The following is a 12,527-nucleotide window of genomic DNA, read 5'->3' as shown; positions in this document are numbered from 1 at the left end:
AAATAATTACAGTTTAACAGGAGGGTAGACTGTATGACTATATCTATGTTTGAACATATATGCACACAGGGCTTTACATTTACTTTTTTGATCACCAGCCACATTGGCTAGTAGTTTTCCAACGTTACTAGCCACTCTGCATTTTCACTAGCCACAACTTTGTTGTTGGGAAAATATTTTTATATGCATAAATATGACTTTACATGCTAAAATGACTTGATTTAGTGTTAGTATTTTGTGTTATGTCCACATGCCTTCTCATTCATTTCACATTTTGTGTGTCGTGTATGAGCAAATGGGTTTCATAGTGTTATACTGCAATTAGTTTTTATTTCACGTGACTTTTCAGAACTCAAAATTAAGGATTTAGCAAATTTATTTAATTTAAAATTAAAAATTATTTCTTAGCCACAAATATTAAAAGTGTCAACACAATATAAATGTAGCTGTATACTTTTTATTTAACAAAACATTTAATTTAATAAACCAAAGAAAAACAACTGACTTAAATAAATTAATTATTGTCATGTATCAAAAATATGCACAGTAATCTGTCCTTGCTGAAGGTCTCTCAGATCAGTTAACTACACATAAATAGAGAGTTAATCTCATATTAAAGCAAATGTTGTTGTAAAAATTGATAACTAAGCCATAAAAAACTAAAATAACCGTAAGCAAAAGAAAGCAGCTGAAAAACATACTGTGATAATGGAAGGATGATCAGACGGTTAAGGCCAATTAATAATCTGTTCAAAGCGAAAGCAACCGGTGCTGCCTACAAACAGACATATTTGGAGCTCTTGAATGCATCAAGACTGTGTCTGTGTGTGCATTAGCATTCCTTTTTTGCTTGACTATTTGAAAGAGATCCGATCACAGTTGTGTTCCAGGCACGCGTGCTTCAAGGAAGGAAACAGGAGCGCGCATCACATCAGCTGTTAACGCAAGTGATTATCCTCTTATTCGGTATTCATCTGCTTTCTTCTTCTCGCGCGAATGCAATTTTAGTTAGTCGTGCTGTTTCTCCATTCTAAGATCACATTTGCACGCATATTGGGTCATTCTTCTAGTCGAACTCTGCTTTTAAGAAAACCAAAATTAAAAAATTATTTTCAACCAGACAAAGTGGCTAGTGGAGATGTCTGTCTAACCCGCCAAAGCTGAAATCGACCCGCATTTGGCGGGTTGGCGGGTGTTAATGTAAAGCCCTGAATGCACATATTTAAATTCCAATGATGATTGAAAAAATGTATTAGCAGACAGCTTTGCATGATTTTAAAATATGTTCCATATATGACACCCAAGGGCGTAGCACCAAATTCTGGGCCCTGTACCCTCTCAATGTCAGTGGGCCCCCTACACATTTTTTTTATTATTATTTGAATATAAACATGCACAAATAGTGTTTTAATCTATAATCAAATCAGATTATAATAATGACTGGTTCTTTCATTCAACACCAAATTGATGCATTTGGCCTACTTGTGCTCAAATACCTTTAAACCGTAGGCTACATCGGGTTTGTGTACTGACATTTTGATCCATGATACTGATGCAAGTTTTGATTTAAAAACATTTATTTTTGAACAGGAGAACACGAGACAACTGTACCCTCAGAAACGTTAGCTGGCCTGGCCCATAATTTACTTACAGCAACAAGCAGCCTGGTTGACAAACTAAGCTAAAGATTTAAGATTAGCATACATACATTACAGGGCTCGAAATTAACTTTTTTACTTGGCAGCACTGGTGCTCCCAACTTCAAAAAGTTAGGAGCATCCCAAAAAATTTAGGAGCACCCATTTTCTTTTTAGTTATGCGCCGATCTTGATTCTTAATGGCCGATTTTGATTAGCACACGTACATCTCGGAGATGTCTATTTGACGTCTGCATTCACATCTGCAAGACATCTACAAGACGTTTCCTATCAGATGTGAAATAGACTTCTATTAGACATCTTTAAGATGTTTGTGATTCAGAATGTGTGTAAAACTGACATCATACAGACGTCTGCCAGACGTTTGCATACAGCAGGTGCTTTCCAGATCAAGAGATCATTAACAGACATCTTGCAGACGTATACAGACACAAAATATCTAATACAACGGCATTTCAACCTTTATACCATTAAAAGGGATAAATCAAGTATATCATTTCTTAAATTAGTATTACTTAATTGTTTAGATTTTTAAAAGGCACATTAACTTCTTTCACATTTACACATGGATCGATAATTGCAATAATTTGACCATAAACAGCTGAAAAAAATTATTGGAAATAAAAATTAATTCTCTGTCACAAGGCGCTTTAGGAGCGCTGAAATATTACGGTTTCCCTAGTAATGACTGTACACCAGGGTTTTTCAAAGTCTAAGACAGTGGGCCTCCCTTTTGACACAACTTATCCATTGCCGCCCCCCTCCTCCCAAATACCCACGCACACACACACACACACACACACACACACAAAAATTCTGGAGGTTTTCCTGCTACCTCATCATGCTTGGTTTCAAGGTGTCGCCGAAGTTTAGCGGGTCTCGTGCTGTCATTAGCCAAAATATCTTGACAAACCACACATAAAGGTCGTGGTTCATCAGCTGGTACTGTCCACGTAAATCCTAAACTCAAATATTGATCATCATATCGTCGTCTTTTGGGTTTAAGCCCTAAACTTGAAGGCTTTGAATCGGGGGGTCTCAGAAACCGATCCATTGTATTAGCAGGCATATACCTGTATTGGCGGGCTTCCCAAACAGAAGCGAATTCACAGCTATGGCCTTCTGGGTAAAAAATGTTTTCTTATTTTTGACGTTTTTTTTTTTTTTTAGCTTTGTTTAATTAAAACGTTTAAAAAATATTTTAAAATACAAATAATAATTAAACTTAATAATTATATTTTTATTATATAATATTTTTCCCCGCGCCTCCCCTGACATGCTCTGGCGCGCCCCAGGGGAGGCGCGCCTCACACTTTGAAAACCCCTGCTGTACACAAATCAGCATTATATGCGACCAAAATGGTCGCAATTTCGAGCCCTGCATTAGCAGCAGCTGTCTGGAGTTGACTATGTTAACTTTAATTAGATGTAGTTTCATAACAAGCAAACTCAGTTCACCTTTTGAAAAGAAAGCAGTCATCAGCTGCTTCCCCTCATTCTGCCTCCTTTCTTTTTCCTTCCTGTCTTTCTTTTTTTGAAAGCCCGATTTGGGCTTTTTGCGCAGCATGATCAGGCTCTACTGACTGCGTTACTTGTTTGCCGCCGGCTGCCGTCTATGGGTGGACTAAACCATTTCCGGGTGGGGGGGGGTGTTATCAATATATTTTGAAATGAATAATGACATTGACATCAATTGGAGTGGCCAACTAATTCGAAGTAGGCTACAAAAAAAAAAAAAAAAAAAAAAAAATTGGTGGGATTTTAAAGGGCCCTCTCCCTAGACGGGCCCTGGGTAGTCAGGTCCACTTTTCCCCCCACTACCACGCCCATGATATATGTGAAATCCAAATATAAACTTGTATGTCATATATGTAATTTGCATATATTTACATATATTAGACTTCTATGTATCAATGTGTTGTTACAGCACTACTGCAGAATACCGCCTTTACATGCATCTTTTATTATTAATACCTCTGTTTTGACTTTTCATGATACAAAATGAAAACTATGTTCATAAATGCACCTCTGTGAACATGATCTTCAATACACAGGATAAAACGTGTCTCAGTGTGGATGAAACATGCTGCGTAATATTTCCAACATGTCTGGATTAGTGTAGACGCAGCATTGTCAAGCGCTGATGATCTCCTTGTAAATTAATTGTCAATTAACAGTTATAATCGAGAAGCGATTTGTATTTATTACGTGTTAATGAGACTCTTTTGAATGCGAGCAGTAATTATCGAGAGCAGTGACTCTCATAATTATGACAGTCATACTGTCGTCCAATCAAAAAGCAGCATCTGCTATCAATCAGCTCTCTGTGGTGTCACGTGACTCGTCAGACTGCGGTGACATCATAGAGCGGTGTTACATGTAGTGTCATCCACCTGTCTGATGAAAATAAAGTCATGCTACAAATAACCCGTATTCGTAGTTGAATTTGATTGAGGTGTGCTTATTTACCTGTTTTACATGGAAAGAGATGCAAAGGATGTTTTGAGATCTAGAGTTTTCACCTAGTGCACAGGTGTCAAACTCAGTTCCAAAAGGGCCGCAGCTCTGCACAGTTTAGTTCCAACCCTAATTAAACACACCTGATCAAACTAATTGAGTCCTTCAGGCTTGTTTGAAACCTACAGGTAAGTGTGTTGGAGCAGGGTTGGAGCTAAACTGTGCAGGGCTTCGGCCCTCCAGGAATTGAGTTTGACACCCCTGACCTAGGGCATGTCTGTGGCGGACTGACAAAGTTCAGTGCATCACTATTGTAGTGGCTATTTTCTTTAAAGAGGCTCTCTCAATGGTCAAGAAGACAAAGGGCCCTATCATACACCCGGCGCAGTGTGGCGCAAGGCATGGCGCAGTAGTCTTTTGGTAGTTTCAGCTTGGCGCAAGAGTGGTTTTGAGGCGTTGCGCTACGCTGTTTAAATAGCAAATGCATTAGCGCTCATATGTGCGCTCATAGGTGATCTGCTCTAAAAAGGAAGCGTTCTGAGGCGGACCACTGGCGCGTCACTATTGAGAAACTATAATAGATTTTTCATTAGACCAAAACTAACCCAGTCTAAACTCCAGCGCAGAGTTGCGCCTCACTTACACACTGCTTAATACACACAAGAGAGCAATAGGCAAATATCTTTACACATGAAAAAATCTAAATATTAAGGATATATATAGAATATAATAAGAATAGATATAGAATATAAATATAAAGGATTAAAATATTATAAAACATATTATTTTCCAGCCTACATAAATATGAAAAATCACTGCTTTTATGTCTTCTTCATCTCTGAGGCTTTTTCAGTTCATTCATAACAATCTGCTTTTGTATATTGTTATTATTATTAGCAGTATTATTTATTATATCCATATTTATATTTGTTTTATTAAAAACAAGCTTAGATTTGTCCACCTGTCAGGTTTTAGAGCATATGGGGCACAGCATGTGTTTTAGGATATAACTCAGGTTTTTGAGCACACTTCATTATTATTGTTCATTTATTCGTTTGCTGGAAATTAGAACTGAATTTAGAAATAGTTTTAAACGAATCTTTGCGCTTAACAAACAAAAGTATTTATTTATAGACTAAGTGATGTCTTTGCGTAAAGGTTTCCCTATGCAAGAGCGAATGTGAAAGTAGATCCATTATCTCTCATTCTCACGCAGTAGATGCTCTGTTTAACTGTTTTCTGTGAACTGTTTGCTTGTGAAATGCTCAGTTTTTCCACTTAGACTTGCTTTACGTCCTGTAAATAGTGAATGCGCTCTTGGCGTGACGCAGCTGGCTCTTAAAGGGAATGGGAGATGAGACTCTAACTGGTTTATTCTCAAAACACACCTATAACTCATTAAGAAAATAAACTCAACCCTTTTAGACCATGCGCCGCAGCGCAAAGCGGATTTTCATGTCCTTAAATCAGCAAAAATGCATCCTGACACGCCCTGAAAGCGTTTGCGCCCTGCGTTTTGCGCTCTGCGCATGGACCGTCAAAATAGAGCCCGAAGTCTTCCCCCAAATGTCTATTTTAGGCTGCTTTCACACCTGTGAATCGATTAATTTGTTCCGAAACAGGGATTAAAAATGTTACATTGTTGCTCTTTGCTCTTGGAGCGGTTCACTTTCACACGGCAAAGTTTCTAAACGGACCAAAAGAGCTAAAACAAGTCACGTGCGAGTAAACTCTCCTCACATTGGTCAGAGTTTCATGGTTTATTTTGCAGCGTCCCGCTCAGCTGTCAGGGAGGTGGTGGTTTGGTGGTGTTTGACAGGGTGCGCGCGCGACGTGTCTGAAGAGTGAGGAGGGATGCGGTGGGGAGGGATGAGAAGGGTGCGTGACATATTTGAGGACCGGGAGAAGACACGCGATTTCCAGGAGATTATCACTCGTTTACAGACATCCGCGAGTCTCTTTGCTTTCTTACTACAATCGATCCACTGAGTTCATTTCTATCCAGCTGAGACCACCTCATTCAGGCGATCTCGGAGCGATTGTTTTGGCGCAGATCCGAGCGCGAGTGCTGGATTCACATATGCCAAACAAACCATGCTAACTGGCAAACGAGACGGGTTCCCAAACTGAGATCTAAGTGTGAGCACCCTTATTCTTTGTAAAGAAGGTCACAAAGTCCAACAACAACGTAATTCATTCCTTCATTTTCTCTTCGGCTTAGTCCCTTTATTAAACCGGGATCGCCACAGTGGAATGAACTGCCAACTTATCCAGCAAGTTTTTACGCAGCGGATGCCCTTCCAGCCACAACCCATCTCTGGGAAACATCCACACACACATTCACACACACTCATACACTACGGACAATTTAGCCTACCCAATTCCCCTATAGCGCATGTGTTTGTACTGTGAGGGAAACCGGAGCATTGGAGGAAACCCACGCCAACACAGGGAGAACATGCAAACTCCACACAGAAACGCCAACTGAGCCGAGGTTCGAACCAGCGACCTTCTTGCTGTGAGGCGACAGCACTACCTACTGCACCACTGAGCTGAAAAAACTCAAGATAATTTGTAAAATAACATGGACTGAATCATCTGCTAATTTTCATTTTAGAGGAAAATTAATCCTTTCATCCAAAAATGTGTCAATTATTTCTAAACATGCAGCGTTTTACCCAAATAACAAGAATTATTTACTATGAAAATGTGTTTTATTAAACAAAACAACTCATTACCCAGCTGTTGGAGTATAATCATCAGGCCTGACGTCTGCTGGACTATATACTGTAGGAGGTGTTGGATATTCACCAAGCGGCAACCTCCTGCTCTCCCTCAGGAAGCCAATACTGCAGTAACTAAAACTGCAATTCATCCGAAATTCCGCTAGTCCTGCCGCTCCTGGCTCCAAAACAGAGCAAATTTCAATTGAGCCCACTGTTAGAATGGCCAACTTTACAGCAGAAAAAAGGTGTTTACAGCCTGCTACAAAGAATGATTTTGGGTAATACAGGTAATATTACCCGTCATGACAACTGTGAGGGGGTGAATTTTTTATAACTCATCCGTTTCCTTTATATTAAGTTTGCATAATTAAGGGCGTGGCCACTTGAGTGACAGCTAGATCTCGTTGGTCGCCGTCACGTCACCTCAGCTGAATCCTGCAGATTAGCCACTGAACTCGGCATATTTATCGTATTTCTGTGTTGTTTTATGTGGCTTTACACAGTCGACTGCCTTTTGGACTTGTTTCCTACAATTATTAGATGGCATGGCATGCTGAGTGCACTTAATTGTGCTCACAAACCATTCACGTGGCCTCCGTTTCCCATGTGAGTAAAGTTATATACTTATATACCATCTCTATACATGTATTTGTTTTATTTAAGATCATTTATCGTTTATATTTAGAGCTGTAATGCACTGCAGAATCTGTCAGATTGATTAGCTGTAGGCTCTAGATCAGTCATCTGAAGCGTTGTCATACAGTGTTATGCTGGAGTTCATCAATAGTCCTGCATTTACTTACACAGACTATATCTGAAGTGTTTGGAAGTAATTCACGTTTTCCTCCTGTTGAAAAACGTCATGAGAGCAATGTTTAGTGGCTCTGTGTATTACAGCAGTGTTTTTTAAAGTCTAAACACTTTATTGATATAGTGTACAGCCAAGCACAAGTGTTCAGAACACAAGCGAGTCGCAGGTGATAAAGTATTAAGCGTTCTCCCAGAGTAAAGTGTTTCTGAACCAGGTCCAAGCAAAATGCCAGCAGTGTCTGTAGCTCCGCCCACTCTCCGCCTCTTTGCCCTTGTTTGGTATCCCGCCGTGGGTGTGATGACGCGTGACCAAAATGGCGGTTGGCCGCGCCTACTTGTGGCTTCTTTTGCGCTCTTTAGAAACCTATGGGTGACGTCACGGACACTCCGTCCATATATTTTACAGTCTATGATATTCACACAGCTTCATCTGCATTAAACTGAACTCAGATATAATAACACAGAGAATATGCAAAGAGGAAAACACATTTAGCATCATTTTACAAACACAACAACAGAGAGAAGTGATCAGGCCCGGATTGGCTTATCGGGAGGACCGGGAGAATTCCCGGTGGGCCGGTCTGTTTTTTGGCCGCGAGGGCCGGTGTCCCTAGCTCCAGAATCTGTTGCTCTCAGCAGTCACATTTTTAAAATTTTTTTATTTATTTACTTGACCACAGCCTTTTTATTCATTATTTTACCTATTTTCTCGCAGCTTTGTGAGCAATATGCAGCCTGCAGGTTAATAAGCCAGATGAGACTCAAATCTATATATAGGTTGTGGTCCAGTGGTTAGCTCATTAGGTTAAGACGTCACTGTCCCGGGTTCGATTCTCGTTAAAGTAATTTTTTTTTTTTCATATTTATTGTTAAGACATATAATACTGTTAGGGTTGTTGAACAAGTTCTAAAGCAGCTGTTTTCTCAAAAAAAGACGTGATAGTGTCATTAGAAACTGAATTGGAAATGACCTTATTTTAATATAGTCAGTGGTGAACTGAGGTGGGCCGGTCTGAGGCTTGAAACTCCAGGGCTGAAAAGAAGTCCCACTCCGGCCCTGGAAGTGATTTACAATGAGGAGATGGTATTAGAAACGATCTTTAAAATAGCAAAGGCTTTAATGTGCGTGCAGCTGAAGTGTTTCCATGTTAACGTGGTTCTGCTCCTGACGGTCAGTAATGATGAAGGTGAGTATGATTCATCTGCATGCAGTTAAATATAAATTAATGAACATTATTATCAGTTGAAATGAACTTTCTTTCGCAGGGTCGGCCATCGGGATCTTCTTCACAGCGGTCGAGTGAATGATGTCATATTCCGTGAAAGCTTCGCCCGTCATGATGTCATCTCCTGTGGAAGACAGGTCACAGCGCTTTTTTTTTATTTGAAGTTTCATGTTATTATTTCGGGCAGCAGGGTGGTGCAGTTCGTCGCACAACAGCAAGAAGGTCGCTGGTTTGAGTCCTAGCTGGGTCAGTTGGTGTTTCTGTGTGGAGTTTGCATGTTCTCCCTGTGTTGGCGTGGGTTTTCTCTGGGTGCTCCGGTTTTAGGGGAATTGATGAACTAAACTGGCTGTAGTGTATGTGAGTGTGTGCTAGAGTGTGTATGGGTGTTTCCCAGTAATGGGTTGCTGGATAAGTATGCTGGATAAGTTAGCGGTTCATTCCGCTGTGGTGACCCCTAATTAATAAAGGGACTCAGCCGAAAATGAATGAATGAATGTTATTTTCTTTTCAGTTTAGTCCCTTTATTAATCAGGGGTCACCACAGTGGAATGAACCGCCAACTTATCCAGCATTTGTTTTACGCAGCAGATGCCCTTCCAGCTGCAACCCAGTACTGGGAAAACGGGAGCACCTAAGCCAACACAGGGAGAACATGCAAACTCCACACTGAAATGCCAACTGACCTAGCCGGGCCTCGAACCAGCGACCTTCTTGCTGTAAGGCGATCGTGCCACCCACTGCGCCACCGTGACCACGCCCCTTTCATGTGATCATTATCATCTGCTGATGTCTGTGTGAATTGATGATGTGTTTGACTGACCGCTGTCGGCTGCGTCTTCATCTGCGCTTGTCTTCCTCATCACCTCCAGCACTTTCATCACTTCCTCCTTCCTCACTCCCTTCTTCCTCCTCTTCTCCCTCACTTTCACCTTCTTTGTGTTCTCCATCCTCTTCTTCTTCCTCCTCTTCCTCATTTTCATTTCCCCCCTCTTCCTCCTCCTCTTCATTCCCTACCTCCTCCTCCCCCTCTCCGTTTCCTCCTTTCTGATCGCCTTCTTCCTCGTTATTTCCTCCTTCCTCTTCCTCATCTCCTTTACCTCCTTTCTCATCAGCGTTTCCTCCTTCCTCATTTCCTGCTTCCTCTTCCTCGTTCCCTCCTTCCTCCTCTGCCGTCTTCTCTTCATTGCTGTTTCCCTCAGAGTCGCTCTAAAATAGGCAGAAACCAGTGATGGGTGAGTTACTTTAAAAGAAAAAAAGTAACAGATTGCAAATGACTACAGGAAAATTGTAATCTAATTATAATATTAATTACACTGCGCCACCGTGGCCACGCCCATATCAATCATTTTCAAGTAATTTACCCACCTGTGTGTGTGTGTGTGTGTCTGTGTGTGTGTGTGTGTGTGTGTATGTATGCATAAGCGAGCATGATCGTATGATTGTGTGATTATGTGATTGTGTGTGTGTGTGTGTGTGTATGTTAGCAAGAGTGTATTATTGTGTGTGTGTGTGTGTGTGTGTGTGTGTAAGCAAGAGTGTATTATTGTGTGTGTGTGTGAGTGAGAGTGTGTGTGTTTGTGTGTGTGTGTGAGAAAATCAAATTGTGCATGTGCTTGTGTCAGTGTGTGAGCGAGAGTGTATGATTATGTGATTGTGTGTGTGTGTGTGTGTGTGTGTGTGTGTGTGTGTCTGTGTGTGAGAGAGAGAGTGAGCGCAAGAGTGTATAATTGTGTGTGTGTGTGTGTGTGTGTGTGTGTGTGTGTGTGAAAATCAAATTGTGCATGTGCTTGTGTCAGTGTGTGAGCAAGAGTGTATGATTATGTGATTGTGTGTGCGTGTGTGTGTGTGTGTGTGTGTGTGTGTGTGAGAGAGAGAGAGAGAGTGAGCACAAGAGTGTATGATCGTGTGTATGTGATTGTGTGTGTGAGTGAGAGTGTATGATTGTGTGTGTGTGTGTGTGTGTGTGTGTGTGTGTGTGTGTGAAAAACAAATTGTGCATGTGATTGTGTCAGTGTGTGAGCTTTTTGTGTATGTGATTGTGTGTGTGCGCATGTGAGCAAGAGTATATGATTGTGTCTGTGTGGGTGTGTGTGATTGTGTATGTGTGTGTGTGTTTAAGTATGTGTGTGTAAGAGGGTGTGATTGTGTGTTTTTTTGCATGTGTGTGTGTGTTTCTTACTCCATTGTCTTCTGAGCTCTCTGATCGTGTGACTCTTCTCTGCATCTGTGTATATTTGAGAAAAGCTTTATTTAGCAACACCGTCATTTCATTAGCCAAGCGTTTCCTGAAACTGTAGTTAAATGTAATGATGTTCCACAGAAAATCAGCATTACCTTTTTTCCACAGTTTGAGATTAGGTAATAAACATATTGTCTACAGAACAAGCCACTGCCTGCCGAATTAATCCAACTTGTCTAAATAACCTGATTAAGCCTTTAAATATCACTTCAAACTGAATACTAGTGTCTTAAAAAATATCTGGTCAAATATGATGTGCCGTTATACTGAAACACTGGAACACTAAATCACTGAACTACTGTATCCTCATAACAACAAAACTTATGGCTAATGATGGATTTGGGAAACCACTAATTGCTTAATTATAATTGTAGCAGCAAAACTTGTGGCTAATGATAGATTCGGAAAACATTTTGTTCATAACAATAGAACATGCAACTAACGATAGATTCAGGAAACAGAATTGCTAAACTTTATTTGTAGACTAATGACAAAATCTGAGGCTAATTATGAACTTGAAATATAACAAATCACTGAACTATATTCGTAATGACATAATTTGCGACTCACAATTAAATCAAGAAAACAAAAATTGCTGAACCATATTCGTAACAGCAGAATTTCTGGTTACCGATGGATTCGGTAAACACTAAATCACTGAACTATATTTGTAACGACAGAATTTGTTGCTAACGATGGATTCGGTAAACACTAAATCACTGAACTATATTTGTAACGACAGAATTTACGGCTAACGATGGATTCGGTAAACACTAAATCACTGAACTATATTTGTAACGACAGAATTTGTTGCTAACGATGGATTCGGTAAACACTAAATCACTGAACTATATTTGTAACGACAGAATTTACGGCTAACAATGGATTCGGTAGACACTAAATCACTGAACTATATTTGTAACGACAGAATTTACGGCTAACGATGGATTCGGTAAACACTAAATCACTGAACTATATTTGTAACGACAGAATTTACGGCTAACGATGGATTGGGTAAACACTAAATCACTGAACTATATTTGTAACGACAGAATTTACGGCTAACGATGGATTCGGTAAACACTAAATCACTGAACTATATTTGTAACAACAGAATTTACGGCTAGCAATGGATTCGATAAACACCAAATCACTGAACTATATTTGTAACAACAATTTGGGGCCAACATAAGATTTGGGAAACACTAAATCACTAAACTATATTCGTAATGACAGAATTTGCGGCTAACGATAGATTCGGAAAATACTAAATCACTGAACTATATGTGCAACAACAGAATTTGCTGCTATTGATGGATTCAGGAAACACTTAATTGTTGAACTATATTCGTAACCATAGAACTTGCAGTTAACGATGGATTTGGGAAATGCTAAGTCACTGAGCTATATT

At 40.1% G+C, this 12,527-nt stretch overlaps 1 protein-coding gene across 3 annotated transcripts in view; it reads left to right on the top strand.

The window, feature by feature from the left end:
- Positions 1-7,298: 7,298 nt before the first annotated feature.
- Positions 7,299-12,527, top strand: part of LOC101882071 (uncharacterized) — a 34,343-nt gene continuing 29,114 nt past the window's right edge. Inside the window, exons 1-2 of one of the 3 annotated variants that reach the window (XM_073939469.1) lie at positions 7,299-8,838; positions 8,918-9,014. The gene's annotated coding sequence lies outside the window, so the exon portion shown is untranslated. The remainder of the gene's footprint in view (positions 8,839-8,917; positions 9,015-12,527) is intronic. The other 2 variants (XM_073939471.1, XM_073939470.1) reach the window with 2 other exon arrangements.

Source organism: Danio rerio, chromosome 23 (genome assembly GCF_049306965.1).
Source record: "Danio rerio strain Tuebingen ecotype United States chromosome 23, GRCz12tu, whole genome shotgun sequence".
Lineage (NCBI taxonomy): Eukaryota > Metazoa > Chordata > Actinopteri > Cypriniformes > Danionidae > Danio > Danio rerio.
Note: the sequence above shows the minus strand (reverse complement) of the source record. Positions and strands in the feature narration are given on the sequence as shown.